Genomic DNA, 14164 nt, shown 5'->3' on the forward strand with positions numbered 1-14164 from the left:
GAGTTTGAGACCAGCCTGGCTAACATGGTGAAACTCCATTGCTACTAAAAATACAAAAATTACAGGCAGACACCTGTAATCCCAGCTACTCAGGAGGCTAAGGCAGGAGAATTGCTTGAACCCGGGAGGCGGAGGTTGCAGTGAGCGGAGACTGTGCTATTGCACTCCAGCCTAGGTGACAAGAACCAAGCTCTGTCTCCAAAAAAAAAAAAAAAAGGCAACAGTTTTGTCTTAAACTTGACTGGGGGTGAGGGGAGAGAGGGTTCAGCGGCTGACTTAACACTTACTTTGCGAGTCCATGGAGCAGATCCACCTGGAGAGACGTCGAGGCATGGCAGAAACCTCCCCAAACTTTTAGCTCTTGGCCTGATGGTTACAATCTTGAGATTGTAGGTAATTTTTCCATCACTTTAGACCTCGGTTTTCCCATCAGTAAAATGGAAGGGGAGCGAGGCTTGATGGCCTCTAAGGTGAAAGACTCTGATTCTCATCCCAGATGGTAAGTGCGTTGCAGGGGAGGGCCTGCCGAAGCCCAGTGGAACTTACTGGCTCGTGTCACTGGGAAGACTCAGAGATTTCCTAGCTTTAGGCTCAGCGTGACCCAGTTATTACAGATCCTGGCCTAGGCTCTTGTCCGAGCATTGGTTTTGTTCTGAGGCTCCATGTGATAGCAAAATGGCTTCAACTGTTCCACACCTTACACCATTCTGGTTAAAGTCTGGTGGGGGAAAAAAATCACAGTTCTTCTAGAATCTTGAGGTTCACTCTGGTTGGTGTGGCTCAGGTCACATGAACTCCCTGACCAATCACAGTGGCCAAACAGACAGGACCAGCGCTCTGGTTTAAACCCCGCCTCACAGACTCTGCTCCCTGGGAACTGGGGGTTCATAGCCAAAGGCCCAAACAAGATGGCTGAGAGTGGGGGAGGGCTGTGCAGTGGATTTTGGGAGGTGTTATCACAAGGGGATGAATGCTGGACGACAGGCTACCGGTGTCCATGTGAGGAGCCTTGGGAGCAGGGAAGGCAATCTGGAAGGTTCCCAGTTTGCTCAGAGCTCTCCCACACTCAAGCCTACACCCGCTTACTTATCCTTCAGGGCTCAGTGCAGACGTCCCTGCCTTGGGGAGGCCCTCCCATTAGATTAGGTATCCGCGATGGCCACTCTGAGCTGCTCCTGTCCATTCCTTTTGTGATGAGACTTGAAGGAAGTATGCTCAGGAGGCATCTAGTAAGAGCATCTTCTCTCTCTCTCTCTTTCTGAGATGGAGTCTTGCTCTGCCTCCCGGGCTGGAGTGCAGTGGTGCAATCTTGGCTCACTGCAACCTCTGCCTCCCGGTTCAAGCGATTCTCCTATCTCAGCCTCTCTAGTAGCTGGGAATAAAGGCATGCGCCACCACGCCTGGCTCATTTTTCTGTTTTGTATTTTGTATTTTTAGTAGAGATGGGGTTTCACCATGTTTGCCAGGCTGTCCTGGACTCCTGACCTCAAGTGATCCGCCTGCCTCGGCCTCCCAAAGTGCTGGGATTACAGATGTGAGCCAGCGCGCCCGGCCCCATTTCTTTTTGGTAGTGTCCCACCTCAGCTGTTTTAGTATTCTGGGGCCATCGACCCAGACGCCTGCTCTCCTCTAGCCAAATGGCATGACTGAGCCAAAGGTACATAACCCAGGCAAGGCTAGTAACCGAATTATTTACTTTTTCTGTCTCTGAAATGGAATGCAGAGCAGACACAACAACAGCAAAGCCTGGAATTGGTTATAGCTGATTCGCAGTTGCAGAAACAGCCAGAGACCATTTTCGGTTTCCCGCAACCGAGATTTCCAGAGCTGCCCTGCTTGAGGTTCCATCCCAGCCCGATTCTTCAGTCCTGTGAGCTTCCCTGGATTCTTCTAGTCACCATTCTTTGTATAACTTGGCTGGAGTCTATATGGCTTGAATCCAGGAGGCAGGGAGAAGGGAAAAGAGCAGGGCAGCAGGAAGTGTAGACCGGGATGTGTACATACTGCTGTGTTTGCAGAGGGGCCGCCAGCAGGTCGAGGTTGGCGTCTTTCTCTCAGTCTTTGCTGTAAACCTGCCAGGTGCAGCGAGGTGGTGGTGAGGTGGGCTTTTGTGGACACCTGGGAATTTGAAATCGTTTTAACAAACTTCTGAAAATGCGCTTTCTGTTTCCTCCATCCCAAGGTTTACTGTTCAGTTTAGGTGATTTAGGGACTCCTCGACCCGGCATGTGGATAGCACTTTTACCCTTTCATGGGTTTTGAATGGTCTAAAATGAACATCAAGAACCCAAGTGTAACATACAGATAATATAAATGAATGAATGATGACATAAATCAACTTAGTTAAGCAACTTCAATTTTGGAGCCCCAGAATTTGTAACAAGAATCCTCTCACTAATTTATTTTGCTTCCCCCACCCTTTCTTGTGGTACAGCATAGCAATGGAAACCTTACCTTTAAAAATGACATGGACCTAGGTTCAAGTCTTGGGTCCACCGCTTTGTAAGCTATATGGCCATGGCACATTTCTTCTTTGGCGCATGAAAGCTGTATTTGTGGGGTTTTTTTGAGACAGGGTTTTTGCTCTTACCCAAGCATTGCAGTGATGTGATCATGGCTCACTGCAGCCTCTATCTCCTGGACTCCAGAGGTCCTCTCACCTCAGCCTCCCAGGTAGCTGGAACTACAAGTACATGGCTAATTTTTAAAAACTGTTTTTGTAGAGACAAGGTTTCACCATGTTGCCCAAACTTGTCTTGAACTCCTGGGCTTAAGTCATCTGCCCACCTCGGCCTCCCAAAGGATTATAGACCTACTGGACCCAGCCTGAAAGCTGTATTTGTAGACAGAGTTTCCCTCTGTCACCCAGGGCTGGAGTGCAATGGCACGATCTTGGCACATTGCAACCCCTGCCTCCTGGGTTCAAGCAAGTCTTGTGCCTCAGCCTCCTTAGTAGGTGGGATTATAGGCATATGCCACCATGAACTACTAATTTTTGTATTTTTAGTAGAGACGGAGTTTTGCCTTGTTGGCCAGGCTGGTCTCGAACTTGAAAGCTGTGTTTTTTTTTTTTTTTTTTTTTTTTTTTTTTTTTTTTTTTTTTTTTTTTTTGAGATTGAGTCTTGCTCTGTTGCCCAGGCTGGAGTGCAGTAACATGATATTGGCTCACTGCAGCCTCCGCGTTCTGGCTTGGAGCAATTCTCCTGCCTCAGGCTCCTGAGTGATCTGGGATTACAGGCGCCTGTCACCACACCCGGCTAATTTTTATAGTTTTAGTAGAGATGGGGTTTTACCATGTTAAGGCTGGTCTCACACTCCTCACCTCAGCTTATCCACCCATCTCAGCCTCCCAAAGTGCTGGGATTACAGGTGTGAGCCACCATTCCTGGCCGAATGCTATTTTTTAAACTTTGTGATACTATGTTACTTAGCATAGTGTCTGTCATATAGCTAAGTATCATTAGTTTTCCTTGTGTTTTTTTTCCCCTGTGCTGGCTTTTCAACAGTTCCTATGAATCCTTTCGGCACTGGGCACATTCTTCATCACTGCACTAATGCTCTCTATCAGTTAGCTATTGCTGTGTAACAAGGCTTTTCAACACTTAGCTCATGGATCTATGGGTGAATTGGGCAGCTCTGCTGATCTTGGCTGGGCTTACATGTTTGGTGGTCAGCCAGCTATAGGTTGGTTTAGGATGGTCTCAGCTGAGATAACTGGGCTCTCCTTCATGGGGTCTCTCATCTTTCAAGAGGCTAGCCTGGTTTTTTTTTTTTGAGGCAGAGTTTCGCCCTGTTGCCCATGCTGGAGTGCGGTGGTGTAATCTCAGCTCACTGAAATCTCTGCTTCCTGGGTTCAAGCGATTCCCCTGCCTCAGCCTCCTGAGTAGCTGGGACTACAGGCACATGCCACAATGCCTGGCTAATTTTTGTGTATATATATATATATATATATATATATATATTTTGGTAGAGACAGGTTTCACCGTGTTGGCCAGGGTGGCCTTGAACTCCTGACCTCAGGTGATCTGCCTACCTTGGCCTCCCAGAGTGCTTGGATTACAGGTGTGAGCCACTGCACCCAGCCGGCTTGTTCTATGGCGATCAGAGTTCTGAGAGAGAGAGACCAAAATTGGCAGGGCCTCTTGAAACGTTCAGAATTGGTACAACATCACTTCTGTCTTATTTATTCTACTGGCCAAAGCACCCCGCTAGGCAGAGCAGAGTCTGAGTGTCGGGAGGGTACAAAGTTACAGGACAGCACATCTACCGGTACTGAACACAGGAAGGACAATAGTTGGGACTATTAATGGATTGAAGTGCATCTGACACACTATAGTCTACTAATTGTTTACTTCTCTTTCTCCAGCCAGACTCTGTTTTTTTCACTGCTAGATCCCTTGTGCCTAGGACTGAGCTTGGCACATAGTAGGTGTTCAATAAACATTTGTTGACTGAGTGAATGAACAGCTGGACTGTGGAGCTGTCTCTGGTTGGCAAGCCAGTTGCCTGTTCACTCCTAATCTAGATGGGAACCATTGTGAGTCAGTAGGGATTGAAGTTTGGTTTTAGCCTTCTAACTCAGCCAAATTCTTCTATTTCATCTGGGTTTTGGCCTTTGGAAGGTAAATAGTTGAATGCTTATTTTGGTGTCATTCTGACATCTCTGAAATTTTGCAAGATCAATGATTTTGTGATTGAGAAAGGAACATAATATTTAACCAGGGTAATTATATCAGGAATACAAACAAGGCAGGTCATTCATATTTATCATTAATATCTGGGCATTCATTTTCAGATAGAAAAACATTTTAAAAGTCACTTGAACTGAAAAATCTCCTTTCATGCTTTATATGTTGAAATTATTTCCACCAGTTGATGAATACACATGTATTTATTATTCCAGGATAAAATGGTACAACCATTAATGATAATTGAAAGATGTTAATTTTATTTGCAAACGTAATTGTTAAGTTTCAAATATTTAAATAAATAGAAAATAGACTGACAGTTCTTATGAATATTAAGAGAGAGTGTGTTAGCTAGATAACTTTAGGAAGCACATTTTATTCTTTTGGAGCCAACAAATGTTTACACAAATTTAAATAAGAATACTAGGCAGAATAATAGAGATTCAATTATCTTTTATCATTCCAATCTTTATAGAATTATTTGGCAGAATAGCACTTTAAACATTAAACCAAACAATTTTTAAGAACTATTTTTAACTTATTTAATTCCACTTAGACCGTTAATCTCTTAAGAAAATATCTACTTGGGAATTAGTCATATCTTGTGGGATCAATTAAAAGTAAAATGTCTGTTTTGCTACTTCAAAATCTTACAAGGAGGAAAAATTCTGACATCAAATGCAAGATCCATGATAGATTAACTTCCATCCAAATTCGTTCAGCTATGATAAATAATATAAAAATGTGAAAGAAAAAAGAAGGTGGGGGCATCTCGCTTGTTTTTCTTTTTTACAAGTATAAAGATCTTGTTTTGGGCTGGGCATGGTGGCTCACATTTGTAATCCCAGCATTTTGAGAGGCCAAGGCGGGCGGGTTGCCTGAGGTCAGGAGTTTGAGGCCATCCTAGCCAACAGGATGAAACCCCATCGCTACTAAAAATACAAAAATTAGCCAGGCGTGGTGGTGGGCACCTCTAATTCCATCTACTCAGGAGGCTGAGGCAGGAGAATCGCTTGAACCCAGGAGATAAAGGTTGCAGTGAACCGAGATTGCGCCACTGCACTCCAGCCTGGGCGACAGAGCTAGAAAAGATCTTGTTTTTTTTTTACTAACCTCAGTTGAAAATGAGAGACTACTTAGTATGGCAAATGTGCAGTGTGTGATTGTGAGAGCAATGGAAACTTTGAAGTTACAGAGAAGGTAGCATTCCTTTTTTTGTGTGTGTGTGATGAATTCTTGGTTTGTTGCCCAGGTTAGAGTGCAGTGGCGCGATCTTGGCTCAGTGCAACCTCCACCTCCCAGGTTCAAGCGATTCTCCTGCCTCACCCTGCAGAGTAGCTGAGATTACAGACACGTGCCACCACACCTGGCTACTTTTTGTATTTTTAGTAGAGATGGGGTTTCACCATGTTGGCCAGGCTGGTCTTGAATTCCTGACCTTAAGTGATCTGCCTGCTTTGGCCTCCCAAAGTGCTGGGATTACGGGCGTGAGCCATGAGCCCTGCTGAAAGTAGCATTCCTGCATGTAATTTCAAATTTTTAAAAAGTTGGGTTTATTGAAGTATGTGTTACGTACAGGAAAATTTATTCTTAAGTGTGCAGTTTTATGAGTTTTGACAAATGTCTATACTTGGGTAATCACCATAAAATCAAGATGAAAAATAGTTCTGTCACCCCAAAAATTTCCCTCTGGTCATCAGCAAACTAATTTCCCTACCTAGTTTTGACTTTTCCATAATATCATATGAATGTAATCACATAGTATATAGCCCTTTTGTGTCTGACTTCTTCTGCTTAACATGGTGCTTTTAAGGTTCATCCATGTTGTTGCATGTATCAGTCATTTGTTCATTTTATCATGTACCACGGTCTGTTTTTCCAGTCACCAGCTGATGGACTGCTATAACAAACTATCATTGACTGGGTGGCTTAAGCAACATCCATTCATTTCTCAAAGTTCTGGAGTCTGCGAAGTTCAAGATAAAGGTGCCTTCAAAGTAGGTTTCATTCTTTTATTTATTTATTTTTTGAGATGGAGTCTCGCTCTGTCACCCAGGCTGGAGTGCAGTGGCGCTATCCTGGCTTACTGCAACCTCCGCTCCCTGGGTTCAAGCGATTCTCCTGCCTCAGCCTCCTGAGTAGTTGGGATTACAGGTGCCTGCCACCACGCCCAACTATTTTTTGTATTTTTAGTAGAGACAGGGTTTGGCCAGGCTAGTCTCAAACTCCTGACCTCAAGTGATATGGCCGCCTTGGCCTCCCAAAGTGCTGGGATTACAAGTGTGAGCTTCTGTGCCCAGCTCAATGCAGGTTTCATTCTAAGGCTTTTTCTCTTCGCTAACAGGCAGTTGCCACCTCACTGTGTGCTTACATGATCACTTTTTTGTGCATGTGCAGAGAGGGAGAGAGAGAGAGATTGGTCTTGGGTTTCTCTTATTTATTTATTTATTTATTTTACCGTTCTAATGCCCAGGCTGGGGTACAGTGGTGCAATTTTGGCTCACTGCAACCTCAGCCTCTTGGGTTCAAGCAATTCTTCTGCCTCAGCCTCTTGAGTAGCTGGGATTACAGGTGCCCGCCACCATGCCTGGCTAATTTTTGTATTTTTAGTAGTGACAGAGTTTCACCATGTTGGTCAGGCTGGTCTCAAACTCCTGACCTCATAATCCACCCCCCTCAGCCTCCCAAAGTGCTGGGATTACAGGCGTGAGCCACCATGCCCAGCCGGGTTTCTCTTCTTTTAAAGACATTAATTCTGCTGGATCAGGGCTCCACCTTTATGACCTCAGTTAACCTTAATTACTTCTTTAGAGGTCCTGTCTCCTAATATGGTCATGCTAGATGTTAGGACTTCAACATACAAATCTTGGGAAGACACAAACATTCAGTCTGTACATTGGTCCTACAGTCATTGCTGAAGACTTCAATATCCCACTTTCAATAATGCATAGAGTAAGTAGAACAACACGATATATAAACTAGACATAACTGACTTATATAGAACATTCCAAGTCCAGGTGTGGTGGCTTACAGTTGTAATCTCAGCACTTTGGGAGGCTGAGGTAGGTGGATTGCCAGATTTACGATGTAAAGTTAGGTTATTTATTTGGGATCTTTCTTCTTTTTAAAAGTAGACATTTATAACTATTTAATGGGATGAAGAAAAATTTTCACATGAGCATTTCAAATTGACCCAGAAAAAATATTTAATAAAATCCAACACCTTTCAAGATTAAAAGGCTCAGACAACTAGGAATGGAAAGGAACTTCCTCCCCATGATAAAGGGTATGTATGAAAAAACTTATAGCTAACATTATACTCAATGGTGAAAGAGTGAAATCTTTCCCCTAAGATCAGGAATAAGATAAAGATGCCTACTTTTGCCACTAATATTTAATATTGTACTGGAAATTCTAGCCAGAGCAATTAAGCAACAAAAAGAAATGAAACATCCAAATTAGAAAGGAAGAAGCATTTATTTACAGATGACATGATTTATATATAAGAAATTCTAACAAATCCCCTATTAGAGCCAACTACGAAATTTAGAAAAATGACAGGATACCAAATAAACACACAAAAACTAGTGGCATTTCTATATGGGAGTAGTAAACAACCCAGAAAGGAAGTGAAGAAAATAATTCCATTTACAATAGCGTCAAAAAGAATAAAATGCTTAGGAATAAATCTAACTAAGGAGGTACATGATGTGTAGACTGAAAACTACAAAACATTACTGAACAAAATTAAAGAAGACTCAAATATGGGGAAAGAAATCCTGTGCAAGAATGGCAGTACACCCCAAAACAACCTACAGGTTCAGTGCAATCCTTATCAAAATCCCAAAAGCTTTTTTGTGGAAACGAAAAAATTGATATGTAACTGCAAGGGACACAATAGCCAAAACAACCTTGAAGAACAAATTTGGAGGACTCACACTTCCCAATTTCAAAACTTCTTATAAGGCTACAGTAACTAAAACAGTACGTAAGGATGGACATATAGATCAATAGAATAGAACAGAGAGTCCTGAAAAACACCATCAATGTGTTGATGAAAACCTAGATGTCAGTGGTTAATTGATTTTCAAAGAGTGTCAAGATTATTCAATGCGGAAAGAATAGTTTCTTCAACAAATGGTGCCTGGATACATGGATATCTACATTCAAAAGAATGAAGTTGGCACCTTATCTCACACTACCTATAAAAATTTACTCAAAATGTATCAAAGACTCCCCCCAAAAAAGCGTCAAAGACCTAAACATGAGTTAAAACTGTGAAAATTTGGCCGGGTGCGGGGTGGCTCATGCCTGTAATCCCAGCACTTTGGGAGGTTGAGACGGGCAGATTATGAGGTCAGGAGATAGAGACCATTGTGGCGAACATGGTGAAATCCTGTCTGTACTAAAAATACAAAAATTAGCCGGGCATGGTGGTGCATGCCTGTAGTCCCAGCCACTCAGGAGAATCGCTTGAACTCGGGAGGCAGAGGTTGCAGTGAGCCAAGATTGTGCCATTGCACTCTAGCCTGGGGACAGAGTGAGACTCCATCTCAAAAAAAATTTTTTTTGGGCCAGGCTTGGTCGCTCACGCTTGTAATCACAGCACTTTGGGAGGCGAGGCTGGTGGATCATCTGAGGTCAGGAGTTCTAGACCAGCCTAGCCAACATGGTGAAACCCGATCTTTACTAAAAATACAAAATTAGTCAGGCATTGTGGCTCCTGCCTATAATCCCAGCTACTCAGGAGGCTGAGGCAGGAGAACCCCTTAACCTGAGAGGTGAAGGTTGCAGTGAGAGGAGATCGTGCCACTGCACTCCAGCCTGGGCAACAAAGCGATACTCTGTCTCAAAACAAAAACGAAAACAAAACTGTAAAAATTTTCAGGAAAACCGAAGGTAAACCTTTGATTTGGTAATGGATTTTGGGGTATGACATGAAAGCATAAGCAGTGAAAGAAAAATATATACATATTTTAGAACTCATTAATTAGAAACATTTTGTTCATCGAAAGACACTATCAAGAAAGTGAAACGAGAATCTACAGAATGGGAAAAAATTACAAATCATATGGATAGAGATCTACTATCCAGAATATATATATATATATATATAAACTCTTTCAACTTAGCAACAAATAAGACCCACAACCCAATTTTATTTTATTTTAATATTTTTAAAATGTAACTTTAAGTTCTGGGATACATGTGCAGAACGTGTAGGTTTGTTACATAGGCATACATGTGCCATGGTGGTTTGCTGCACCTATCAACCCATCAACTAGGTTTTAAGCCCAGTGTATATTAGGTATTTGTCCCATCTGTTGCCCTCAACCCCCCAGTAAGTCCCAGTATGTGATGTTCCCTTCCTTGTGTCCATGTGTTCTCACTGTTTGACTCCCACTTATGAGTGAGAACATGTGGTGTTTGGTTTTCTGTTCCTGTGTTAGTTTGCTGAGAATGATGGCTTCCAGCTTCATCTATGTCCCTGCAAAGGACATGAACGCATTCTTTTTTTATGCCTGCATAGTATTCCATGGTGTATGTTTGTCACATTCTTTATCCAGTCTATCATTAATGGGCATTTGGGTTGGTTGCAAGTCTTTGCTGTTTTAAACAGTGCTGCAATAAACATACGTGTGCATGTGTCTTTATGTTAGAATGAGTTCTAATCCTTTGGGTATATACCCAGGAATCCCATCCTTTGGGTATATGCCCAGAAATCCTATTGGGCATTTTTGGTTCTAGATCCTTGAGGAATCACCACACTATTTTCTACAATGGTTGAACTAATTTACATTCCCATCAACAGTGTAAAATTTCCTATTTCTCCACAGCCTCGCCAACATCTGTTGTTTCCTGACTTTTTAATAATCTCCACTCTAACTGGTGTGAGATGGTGTCTCATTGTGGTTTTGATTTGCATTTCTTTAATGACCAGTGATGATGAGGTTTTTTTCATATGTTTGTTAGCCACAAAAATGTCTTCTTTTGAGAAGTGTCTGTTTTCAAAAAGTGAAATCCTTCACCCACTTTTTGATGGGGAAAAACACAATTTTAAAATGAGCAAGACTTGAGTAGATAGTTCTCCAAAGATACACAAAATGCCAACAAGCACAGGAAAAGATGCTAGAAATCGTTAGTCATTAGCTGGGTGTGGTGGGGGGTGCTTGAGTAATCCCAGGTACTCAGGAGGCTGAGGCAGGAGAATCATATAAACCTGGGAAGTAGAGGTTGTAGTGAGCCAAGATTGCGCCATTGCACTCCAGCCTAGGCGACAGTGCAGGACTCCGACTCAAAAAAAAAAAAAAAAAAAATCATTGATCATTAGGGAAACAAAAATCAAAACCATAATAAGTAGCACTTTACATCCACTAGGATGGAAAAAAAAACAAAACAGACAATAACAAGTGTTTGCCAGGACATGGAGGAATTGGAGCTTTCATAAATTGCTGGTGGGAATGTAAAATAATGAAACTGTCTTAAAAGCAGTCTGGCAGTTCCTCAGAGGACTAAACATAGAGTTACCATATGACCTAACAATCTGACTCTTAGGTCTAAGCCTCAGAGAAATTAAAGCAAATATCCACTGAAAAACTTGAACACAGATGTTCATAGCAGCATTATTCATAATAGCCAAAAGGTATAAACAACCCAAATGTCCATCAACTGATCAACAGATAAATGAAATGTGGTATGTCCATACAATGGAAGATTACTCAGCCGTAAGAAGGAATTAGGTACTGATAACATGCTACAACACGGATGGACTTTGAAAATATTACATTAAGTGACAGTAGTCACCAAAGACCACATGGTATGAATCCACTTATGAAATGCTCAGATAGGTGAATCTATAGAGGCAAAAGCTAGATCAGTGTTTGCCTAGGACCTAGGGGGCCATGGAAAAGCAAAAACACTAGATTAGTGTTTGCCTAGGACCTAGGGGGCTATGTCCATCATGTGTGTATCACTGTGACCTGGATGTGAGACATAGACTCAAAGGAGATCATTTTGGAGCTTTAAGATTTGACTGCCTTGCTGGATTTTGGACTTGTATGGGGTATATGGCGACTTTGTTTTGGTCAATTTCTCCTTTTGGCATAAGATAGGAAGGTTTCTTGCTGGAGTGACTAAATTATTCTAAAATGGTTGTGGTGATGTTTGTACAACTCTATGAATATAGTAAAGGTCATTGAGACTTCAAACGGATAAATGGTGTGGTATGTGATTTATACCTTAATAAAGCTGTTTTAAAGAGCTATTAGAGGGAAAAAAAGCAATTAGAGCTTATAAGCGAGTTAAGCAAGGATGCAGAATACAAGATCAATACACAAAAATCAATGGTAGATATAGAAAAATCAATTTCATATGTGGAAATAAACAAGTGGAAATTGAGGGTTTTTTTTTTTTTTTAAAGTAGCATTTACAGCTGGGCATGGTGGCTCATGCCTATAATCCCAGCACTTTGGGAGGTCAAGGCAGGCGGATCACTTGAGGTCAGGAGTTAGGGACCAGCCTGGCCAACATGGTGAAACCCCCATCTCTACTAAAAATATAAGAATTAGCCAGGTGTGGTAGAACACACCTGTAATTCCAGCTCGGGAGGCTGGGGCAGGAGAATCACTTGAACCTGGGAGGCAAAGGTTTCAGTGAGCCAAGATCGCGCCGCTGCATTCCAGCCTGAGCGACTCCCTGCAAAAAAAAAAAAAAAAAAAAAAAAAATGGGGAGACCATTTACTACATCAAGGAAAACCTGAAATACGGAGGGTAAATCTAACAAAATATGTGCAAGATTTGTATGCTAAAAGCTACCAAACATTGAAGAAACAAAGGCTTAAATAAATCAAAAGATATGTGACGTTCATGAATCAAAAGACTTTAAATTGTTAAAGTGTCAATTCTCACTAACTTTTATTGTATTATAATAATACAATTGACTGTTTTTCCATAAGTTCTGTTGTTTTGCTTCATATATTTTGGCATTCTGTTGCTTGGTGGAGATACATTTATAATTGCCATATCTTCACCTCCATAAAGACCCTAACTCCAATACAATCAAATGGCAGGGGATGTTAGGCCTTCAGTGTATGAATTGGTTGGCAGAGATGGGGGACGCAAGTCAGTCCATAGTACTGGATAATATTCCACAGTATGCTATCCTACACTTTATCCATTCACCTTTTTTTTTTTTTTTTGAGATAGAGTCTTGCTCTGTTGTCCAGGGTGTAGTGCAGTGGCATGATCTCATCTCACTGCAACTTCTGCCTCCCGGGTTCAAGCGATTCTCCCACCTCACTTTCCCAAGTAGCTGGGATTACAGGTGTGAGCCACCACACTCAGCTAATTTTTGTATTCTTAGTAGAGATGGGGTTTCACCATATTGGCAAGGCTGGTCGCAAACTCCCAACCTCAGGTGATCCGCCCGCCTCAGCCTCCCAAAGTGCTGAGATTATAGGCATGAGCCACCTCACCTGGCCCCATTTGCCTTTTGAAGAACATCTTGGTAGCTTCCAGGTTTTGTCAACTATGAATAAAGCTGCTATGAACATCTGTGTGCGTTTTTCTGTGGATATGTTTTCAGCTCATTCGGGTAACTAACTGAATGTAATTGCTGAATCGTAAGGTATGACTATATTTGGCTTTGGAAGAAGCTGCCACACTGTCTTCCAAAGTGATTGTACCGCTTTGCATTCCATTCCCACTGGCGTATGAGAGCGTCTGTTGCTCTGCATCCTCAACAGCATTGGTTACTGTTGCTTTTCTGTAGCCATTCAGATAGATGTAGTGGTTATCTAACTGCTGTTTTAATTGACAGTTCCCTAATGATATATGACTCTGAGCATCTTTTCATTTCCTTCTTTCCTATCTGTGTATCTTCTTTGGTGCACTGCCTGTTCAGGTGCTTTGCTCACTTTTAGTTTTTTTCTTTTTTCTTTAAAATTTTTATTCTATAAATAAGCAATATTCTATAATTATATAGCCATAATTTACAACTTATTGCTGACCCAGTTGGATAGAATCTATTAACTTGCAGCTCTCAGATTTGATGCTTGAGACAGAAAAAATGTTTTGGCAAATCATTTATGCTATGGGGAAAATATTTATACTGTTAGAAGTATTTTTCAAAGCCTCATGTCAATTCATATTGCTAATGGCTTTTATTTCTTTTTCTTTTTTTAAAAATTTTCAATCTCTCTCTCTCTCTTCTTTTCATTATAAGTTCTGGGGTACATGTGCAGATCGTGCAGGATTGTTACATAGGTAGTGAGCTTTAAGAGTTCTTTGTATTGTTTGGAATAGTTTCAGAAGGAATGGTACCAGCTCCTCTTTGTATGTCTGGTAGAATTCGGCTGTGAACCCGTCTGGACCTGGGCTTTTTTTGGGTGGTAAGCTCTTAATTGCTGCCTCAACTTCAGACCTTGTTATGGGTCTGTTTAGGGTTTCGGCTTCTTCCTGGTTTAGGCTTGGGAGGA

Source organism: Cebus imitator, unplaced genomic scaffold (genome assembly GCF_001604975.1).
Source record: "Cebus imitator isolate Cc_AM_T3 unplaced genomic scaffold, Cebus_imitator-1.0 Scaffold58, whole genome shotgun sequence".
Taxonomy (NCBI): domain Eukaryota; kingdom Metazoa; phylum Chordata; class Mammalia; order Primates; family Cebidae; genus Cebus; species Cebus imitator.